Here is a 9754-nt window from a genome sequence, read left to right as displayed (position 1 = left end):
TTCATTCCATGTTACTCCCCATAGGGAATGGTTCTCCACTTATGACAGTGGAAAGACAAGTTGTGTGCATCTTGGAAATGACTATGCATGTGACATAGTGGGAGTAGGTGACATAAAGTTTTCTTTTGCAAATGGGTCTGCATTTATTTTGAAACATGTGAGACATGTGCCTAAGTTGACCAAGAGTCTTATTTCATTGGGTCAGCTAGATGATGCTGGTTTTCTCACCACTTTTGGCTTTCACTGTTGGAAAATTCAGAAGGGCTCTATGCTTTTGGCCAGGGGTGTCAAGTGTGGGACTTTGTATCCCTTACATGTATCAGGGGTATTTGATCATGTTGTTGCAATAACCAAGCAGCCAAGCACTTCTTTGTGGCATTGCAGGTTGGGGCACATGAGCCAGAATGGAATGAAACTCTTATGTCGTTTGGGTTATGTACCTCATTTGAGTTTCTCTGATTTTGAATTTTGTGAGCACTGTCTCTATGGGAAGCAGACTAAATCAGCCCATAAAAGAAGGGGAAAGAAAGAGTTTGAAAAGCTTGATTTGGTGCATTCAAACATATGTGGTCCCATGCCTACACGGTCATTAGGCGGGGTTGAATACTATATGACATTCATTGATGATGAAACTAGGAAAGTGTGGGCTTATGCTATAGCTTGGAAGAGTGATGTGTTCTAGGTATTTCAGAAATGGCTGGCCTTGGTTGAGAATCAGTCAGGTAGAACGCTTAAATGCCTACGAACTGGCAATGGTGGAGAGTATCTCTCTCATGACTTTTAGCATTTCTGTGATACACGTGGGATTAAGAGGGAGCTCACATCCCCTCGTACTCCAGAGCAAAATCTAGTTGCAGAAAAGATGAACCGTACCATTCAAGAAAGGTTGCAATGCATGCTTTCCAATGCAAGTCTTTCTGGTGGTTTTTGGGCTGAGGCAATGAAGACTGCAATGCATGTGATCAATAGATCACCTAGTAAGAGTTTGGATGATGGTATTCCTGAAGAGGCATGGAGTGGCAAGAAGCCCTCTTACTCTCATTTGCACATATTTGGTGTGAGGCATATGCACATGTGCCAAAAGAGCTTCGAAAGAAGCTAGATCCTAAGTCTAGGAAATGCATCTTTCTAGGTTATGGTGAAAGTGGAGAGATGGGCTATCGTCTCTGGATCCAGAAGCAAAGAAGATCATACGCAGCCATGATGTAGTCTTCAATGAGAAGAAGATGCATAAGTCACCCATGAGGGATGTGGAAATGAGGAGAATCACTTTCCAGGATGTGAATCCACCTGCATATGTTGATAGACAGCAAGCTGTCCATGCACCAAATGTGCAAGAAATGGTACCACCAAGTACTCCCACAGGTATACAATCAAGGGTAGATGATGAATCATCTATTGGTGGAAATAATGAGCCAAATGTGGCTGATATGCAAATGGGTCAGCAAGCTGAAATGCCTTTGAGAAGATCATCTAGAGTGTCTAGACCACCTGATAGGTTTGTTCCAGGGGTAGATTATGTGATGCTTACTGATTGCAGGGAGCCTTCTTGCTACAGAGAGGCTATGATGCGTGAGGATCAACGCAAGTGGGAGTATGCTATGCAATCAGAGATGAGTTCACTTATGAAGAATAAGACTTGGGACTTGGTTTCTTTGCCACATGGAAAGAAAGCATTGCCATGTAAATGGGTCTACAAAATGGTCACAGGTGATGATGTGCCTAGGTACAAGGTCCATTTGGTCGCTAAAGGGTTCAAGCAAGAGAAGGGTGTGGACTTTGATGAGATATTCTCTCCAGTTGTGAAGATGACCACACTTAGATGCATGCTTGGACTAGTGGCATTAGAGGATATGGAGCTTATGCAGATGGATGTCAAGACAGCTTTCTTGCATGGGGATTTGCATGAGGAAATTTACATGGTGCAGCCGGAAGGCTTTGAGGAAAAGGGCAAAGAGCATTTAGTTTGCAAGCTAAAGAAGAGTCTCTATGGTCTTAAGCAAGCGCCTAGAGAATGGTATCAAAAGTTTGATGCTTTCATTCGGTCCCAGGGATTTAGAAGGAGTGAAATTGATCACTGCCTCTACACTAAAAGGGCTAAGGATAATAGCCTGATAATCTTGGCACTATATGTGGATGATATGCTATTGGCTAGCAAGAATACTTATGAGCTAGATGCATTAAAGGCCAAGTTGCATGAGGCCTTTGATATGAAGGATTTGGGATTTGCAGGTCATATTCTTGGTATGCGCATCACGCGTGATCGGAGTAGGAAACTCCTTTGGCTTTCACAAAAAGAGTATGTTACAAAAGTATTGCAGCGTTTCAATATGGAGGGGGGGAAGGCAGTGAGTACTCCATTGCCTCCATATGTGAAACTGAGTCATACAGATAGTCCCAAATCAGATGAGGAAAGGGCCATGATGGCCAAGGTTCCTTATGCATCAGTAGTTGGGAGTCTTATGTATGCTATGATAGCTACTAGACTAGACATTGCATTTGCAGTGGGAGTTGTTAGCCAGTATATGGCTAATCTAGGAAAGAGGCATTGGGAGGCAGTTAAGTGCATCATGAGGTACATGAAGGGTACCAAGGAGATGTGCATCTGCTTTGGTAGAGGAGACATGCGTGTACTTGGGTACACAGATTCAGACTATGCAGGGCATGTGGAAGGGCATGTGGATAGTAGGAGATCCACTTCTGGTTATGTGTTCACCTTTGCAGGTGGTGCAATGTCGTGGATGTCTCATGCATAGAAGTGCATTGCTTTGTCTACCACAGAGGTTGAGTATGTTGCAGCCACAGAGGGTTGCAAGGAGGCTATATGGCTTGATCGGCTAGTGGGAGATTTGGGGATTCATACAGGTGTACCGACATTGCATAGTGATTCCATGAGTCCTATTCAGCTAGCACGGAATCCGGTCTTTCATGCAAAGACCAAACACATTGAGGTCAGGTACCATTTCATCAGGGAGGTACTTGAGGACAAGCGCATAGAGCTTGTCAAGGTTCATACAAATGATAACCCTGTAGATATGCTGACGAAGAGTCTACCTAGTCAGCGGTTTGAGTATTGTCATGTATTGATGGGCATTGGATAGTATGCTCACTAGTTGTTCTCCCTTAAAGGCACATTGTCCTTTAAGTGGGAGGTTGTGGGGGTTAAAGGTCACTGTGCCTTTACCCTGGTTATGTACAATACTCAAACATATATATAAATGAATGAAAAAGAAGATTAGGGTGGTTCTGTACCCACCAAAACTTGTGTGGCTCTCTGTTTCTCTCTCTCCTTCTTTCGTTCTTGCTTCTGTTGAGAGCACTCTCATGTCTAGCATCCAATTTGGCTCACAAAAACATACTCTTTTGCTTGATGCATTCTTTTTGTATACAATGTATGTCTTCTTGGATATTAGAACTTGATTCATTGTATTTTGAGAGGAATTCTTAAGAGAATAAAGGATGAGCTATTCGATGATGAGGTTTTAGCACTTGCATGCATGGCTTTGGAGCCCATGGGGGAGTTTTTGGTATTGACAATGTCAATAACTCAAGTTGAGTGTACCTGATTTTGTCTTGATTTGCATTAATATCATATGTGGTGCTTATATCAACTTCCTATTGTCACCTAAATGCTTGGATCTTGTTGTGTGTCTTGTGCTACCTAAAGTAGATATTCAATATCAACACATATTCACCTAAGGACTCTTGAGGATTGTGCCTTGATTTTGAAATTGAGTTCTGATATGTTTGTGTCTTTCCTTTTCAATGGGATTTTATTGGTACTTATATCATGTCTAAAGTGGGAAAACTTGTGCATGTGCCTATGGAACGAACCTATGTGTGTAGGTGCAAACTTACAAGGTTGCAGGATTCAAGAGAATCATATGTACAAATTTTATTCATTGATGCCATGGTTGAGAAACCATGATATTATTCATGGTTTGATCCCCAAATGGAGTTTTACAAAATGCCACTCCTTTATTTGTTTTTTAATTCTTTCTTTCAAAGACCAAAATAATCATTGGGAACATGTGTCTTGGAGAAACTTCTATCATGTTGACCTCGGAATTTTGTTGAAGCTTTTCTATTCTTGTACTTGAGTTGATAGAGGCATGTTGGCAAGATGGAAGAGTATAGAAAGTTGAAACTCGAGCTCATATCTGGATATGCTTTGGCAAAAGCTCAACCTCTTCATTTTGTTAGGTGGATAGTTGGATTGTGTTCCATCCTTCAATCATGCATGCCTCTGTTGATTTGTTAGTCTTTAATGATGCATGTAGATCTGTATCTACTCTTCTTTCAATCTCTTGGGTTTGATTCTTTTCATGTGTTGAAAGACTTCCATTTATGGCTAGGATGGGATGGATATCTTCATGTTGAGGAACATTTGTAAATGGTGACCTCATGCTTGGCATGTGTCCCATTGTTGTGGATATAGGCTCACTCTTTGTAGGCTCTGGACACTGTCCTCGAGGCACCCATACTTATTTTATAATATTGCATGGTTTATCAATATTTGCAATTGTTGTTGCGACAAGGGAATTCCCCATTTTCTTGATACTAATTTTGGGAATCCATGCCCACGTTAATCTTCTATCCAAGTACTGATGTCTATTGGGGACAAAGTGGTTCACATTTTTCGTTTGTATCCATATAAAACTTTTCCTTGGTTGTTTGGTTTGCATTTGATTGTAGGAATACTCATTATTGCTGAAGGACCAGTGCCTTTTTTGTTTATGGTTCCTTGTTGAGATTTTGTTGGGTAGCCATTTGATTGAGTGATTTGCTTTGGAGTCCCCTATGATCTTTATTGTTGAACAAATCTTGATTGGAGAGTCTTTATGTTGTCTTGATATAGTTGACTTGCTCTTTTGAATTCTTTTAAACTCAGTAGAATGTTGATATGGGCCAGTATTAATTGCTAGCATTTGTTTGAGTTTGTTGAGCTCCTCTTTTAAGTCTTGTATCTCATTGTTTTGCTTTCCATGGCATGAAGAAAGTTTATTCTTTTGATCCTTTTCCTTTGTAGTTGCCTGAGCTGTGTCAACTATTGTTGCCAAGTATTTTGAAATTCATACATTAGTTGAACATGCTCTTGGAATATAGTCTTGAGTTGTTGTAGATCTTGTGTTGGACCAATTCCCTCTTGTTCTCACATCTTGAATGTGTCAAGAATAGGTCTTTGAAGGTTTTGATAAGAGAGTGGATCCGTTTTTTGTACCCTTGTAGTTGTCTTTGGGGAATCCTCTTGTGCATGGCCAACATGTAAATCTTCTTGCATGGTTGGAATCCATATTTGAGATTTATCTGAGAGGATGCTTTGTACTTCCTCTTCATGCAGAAATGTTTCACTCGAAGAGCCGAGGTGACATAGATGCTCTTGAATGGCACATCTTGGTTTCCCATCCTTGGACAGACGTGTTTTACAATCTTCTACTGCTATCCCATGAATTGCATTTCCCCTTTTTGCCATCTACTTTTGTTAGGTTTGGTTTAGGGTTGTTAGTTGACTGTACATTTATGGTACTTTTCTTAGCTCCTTTCTTCTTCTTCTTCTTCTTTTTCCTTGCTAGTCGATCTTCAATTGAGGCCATGTTAGTGATCGATGATTCCTTAGAACACAATGGTAGAGAATCCACATTAGTATCCAATGCCTTGATCATTGTGTAGGCTTTGACCTATGTGTGTCATTGAATTTAGAATTGGCCTCACTTGTATCACATCCAGAGGACCTCTTATCATTTGGGAAAATGACAAAACACAACTATAGAGTCATCTTCGATGGGGATGAATGCACAATCAAATACAAATCTAGAGGATATCAACTAGTAGGAAAAGTAGTCCTGGAAGGATGTTTGTTCAGAATGCTAGCTTTAGTATTAGATTTGCATGCCATGTCAGCTCAATAGTTACCAATTCCAATTTCCGCAGTATGGCACAAGAGGTATGGACATGTCAATTTCAAAGTCTTGATACAGCTAAAAAATCATAATATGGCAATTGGAATTTCAAAACTTTATTTTCTTGGAAAAGTTTGTGAAGCATGTTGCTTCACTAAACAAAAGTGAACCAATTTTGGCAGAAGCACCTCTCGAGAAAGAACTATTCTTGATTTGATTCATACAAACGTATGGGGTTATGCACAGAACTGCAACATCAATGGCTCACTGTACTACTTGACTTTCATCCATGACTACATTAGATATTGTTGGGTCTATGTTCTGAAAGAGAAATGTAAAGTATTTTCTAGATTTCAAGAATTCAATGTCATGGTTGAGAACCAAACAAGCAGAAAGATCAAAGTCATGAGATAGGACAGAGGAGGTGAATACATGTCTTCAGCATTCATGAACTTTTGCAGAAGTAATGGCATTCGAAGACAGTTTACATATGCAAAAACTCCTTAGTAGAATGCAATGGCTAAAAGGAAGAATGGGACTTTAGCAGACAGTGCTAGAGCAATGCTCAGTGAAAAGCATATTGTTCTTGGTATGCACAATGTAGAGCACTTAGTAATATCATGTAAAGAAATCCATAAGAATCTGAGAAATGACAATGTGGTCGAAACAGAATCGAAAAAGAAATGGCAATGAAAGAACAATCATACACATAACTCTTGGAGTACAAAACTATAGCTACTACTATATACAAAACTCTCCATTCATGTTCTATTTTGAAAACTACATGAAGATAATTCTTGAACTCAGCACGAGTCATTACAATAGTCTGATCTGCTGAGCATCATTGTTGGGACAAACTCCAATGTAGTGTCTTTACTAACTGTTATTACTGACTACTACAAAGGATAATGTATCAGAATATTCTATTGTATCTTAGTCTTATCTCTGGATGATGATATAGTTGGGTGTTGAAACTACCCCTCAATCCATATTTCTAATTAGTATTGGGTAGAAGCAATTGCCACTGCAAACTACTTAGTTAATTGGCTTCGATCAAGCTGATTCAAGGTATGACACCTTATGAAACATTCACTAGATACAAGCGATACATTGGGCATCTCCTCATATTTAGTTGCATAGTATATGACCACATACATGTCGATCATTGCAATAGTACTCATAGTACGCAGTGTGAAGAAGTCATCTAAAATTCCAAGGAATAACTTTTACCTTTCATAATACACATTTTACTTGATAACAAATATTATTCATAGTTGATTGAGAAATAAATAATACAATTTTTACATAGCAAAATAAAATATAAATTTATAAAGACATTACACGAAGAGTTTTCCAAGAAACATTCAAGCCTATGGTTTGATCCAATGTTTGAATCTCATAATTTTCTTTAAATATACAAGCATCCTTAATGATTGCATCATCAACACTCCCGATGGGTATGATACTTTGTATAGGCCTTAATGAAAGTAATAGAATTCAAAGATTATTCTAATGCAGATGAAAGGGTTTGTGAAGCTTACCTAGAAGAAGAAATTTGAAGACAAACCACTCAAAATATCATCCACTTCTTTAGTTCCCAAAATAGAAATCTTTTTCTTCAAGCTTGGAGTGGAGGAGAGTGGGCCAACAGTGGTGTGGGTGGTGTAGGGATGGTAGGGTAGGGTATGGTGGAAAGGTCATGAGGAAGAGGCAAAAAGTTGACAAGATCTCAAACAAGAGAGGCGTGGCAAAAAAAGAGGCATTTGGGTTTGCTTTTTGAAAGTTTATCTGAGTCAATATAGGCATCGGTATATACCGGCACCTATATCGACGAAAACATAGTTTTCCTTTGTTTTTGCATTTCCTAAAACTTTTAGTACTTCTCTCACTTCTAGTTCCTTACTCGGTTTAATAAATGATGACTTGTATTGGATTACAAAATCTTATAGCCTAGGAGGCCTTGTTTTAGGGTATGTGTTGACTTTTTTTTATCATATCTCCTTTTTTACCACACCTTGCACCTTTTAAAACATACATCGTTGTACTTCTAGCCATGCATATGGTATTAGATGTACATGATATTTTTCAAAATCCTCAAACCAGGTGATTTCAAGTCCTATGCAAAGAATCATGGCCATTCGATGGCATTTTCATGGATTGGATTAAATATTTCCTAGTTTCGCACCATGCATCATGCATGGTCATTGAAAAACATGCATCTATCAACTTATAGCCATGCAAATGACATTTGATAAGCATCATACTTTGTGCAAGCAATAAAATGGGTGAGTTCAAGGCTTGTGCAAAGTATCATGGCCATTTGGTGTCATTTTCATGGCATGGAATGGATATTTCCTAGTTTTTCACCATGCATCCTACATCAGTATTCAAAAACAGGCATCGGTGTGCTTGTAGCCTTGAAAATCGTATTTTATGGACAAAATACTTTGATCAAGCCTTAAACTCGGTAATTTTAATTCCTGCGCAAAGTATCATAGCCATTTGATGTCATTTGCATTGCTTGGAATGGATATTTCCTAGTTTTTCACCATGCATCATACATGAGTGTTGAAAAACATGCATTGATGTGCTTCTAGCCATGAAAATGGCATTTTATGGACATGAAACTTGTAAAAGCCTTAAAATAGGTGATTTCATGGCCTGTGCAAAGTATCATGACCATCTCATGTCATTTTCATGGCTTGGAATGGATATTTCCTAGTTTTTCACCATTCATCATGCATGAGCATTGAAAAACATGCATCGATGTGCTTTTAACCATAAAAACGGTATTTTTTGGGTATGATACTTTGCATAAGCCTTATACAAGGTAATTTCAATGGCTATGCAAAGTATCATGCCCATCTAATGTTAATTGCATGGCTTGGAATTGATATTTCCTAGTTATTCACCATGCATCATGCATGAGCATTGAAATACATGCATCGGTGTGCTTCTAGCCATGAAAATGGTATTCAAAAGACATGATACTTTCTACTAGCTTAAAATGGTTTATTTTAAGTCCCATTCAAAGTATCATGGCTATCAGATGTGGTTTGCATGGCTTGGATCATATATTTCCTAGTTTTCCACCATGCATTATGCATGCCCATTCAAAAATATGCATTTGTTAGCTTCTAGCCATGAAAATGGCATCCAAAGGTCATGATACTTTGCACAAGCCTTAAACTAGCAAGTTCAAGCCTTTTTAAAGTATCATGCCCATTGGATGTTATTTGCTTGTCTTAGCATGGTTATTTCTCATGCATGAGCATTGAGAAACATGCATCAATGTGTATTATATTAGTGTGTATCTAGCCATGCAAATGGTATTATATGGGCATGATACTTTTTAGAAGTCATAAAATAGGAGATTTGAAGTCCTGTACAAAGTATCATGGCCATTTGATGTCATTTGCATTGCTTGGAATGGATAGTTCCTAGTTTTTCACCATGCATCATGAATGAGCGTTGAAAAACATGCATTGGTATGCTTCTAGCCATGAAAATGGTATTTTATGGGCATGATACTTTTCACAAGACTTAAAGTAGGGAATTTTAAGGCCTATGCAAAGTTTCATGACCATTGGATATAATTTGCATGGCATAGTTTTTCACGATGCATAATGCACGAGCGTTGACATATGCATGAGAGAGTGAGATAGAGTGGAATGTTTTGTCATGGTATTAGAGCTCCCTTGCCTTCTGCTAAGGCATTGCGATCCATATGAGAGAGTGAGATAGAGTGATTGAGAGATCAAGAGATCGAGTGTTCTCTTTCATTGAGAGAACTTCCATTTTATTGCGAGAGAAAATTTATATCACTTGAGAGAGAAATTTTCCGTCCATCCATT

This window comes from Dipteris shenzhenensis, chromosome 2 (genome assembly GCF_047967505.1).
Source record: "Dipteris shenzhenensis isolate YYH24624 ecotype China chromosome 2, Dip_SZ_1.0, whole genome shotgun sequence".
In the NCBI taxonomy this organism is placed as follows: Eukaryota; Viridiplantae; Streptophyta; class Polypodiopsida; order Gleicheniales; family Dipteridaceae; genus Dipteris; species Dipteris shenzhenensis.
This window is presented reverse-complemented; position numbering follows the sequence as displayed.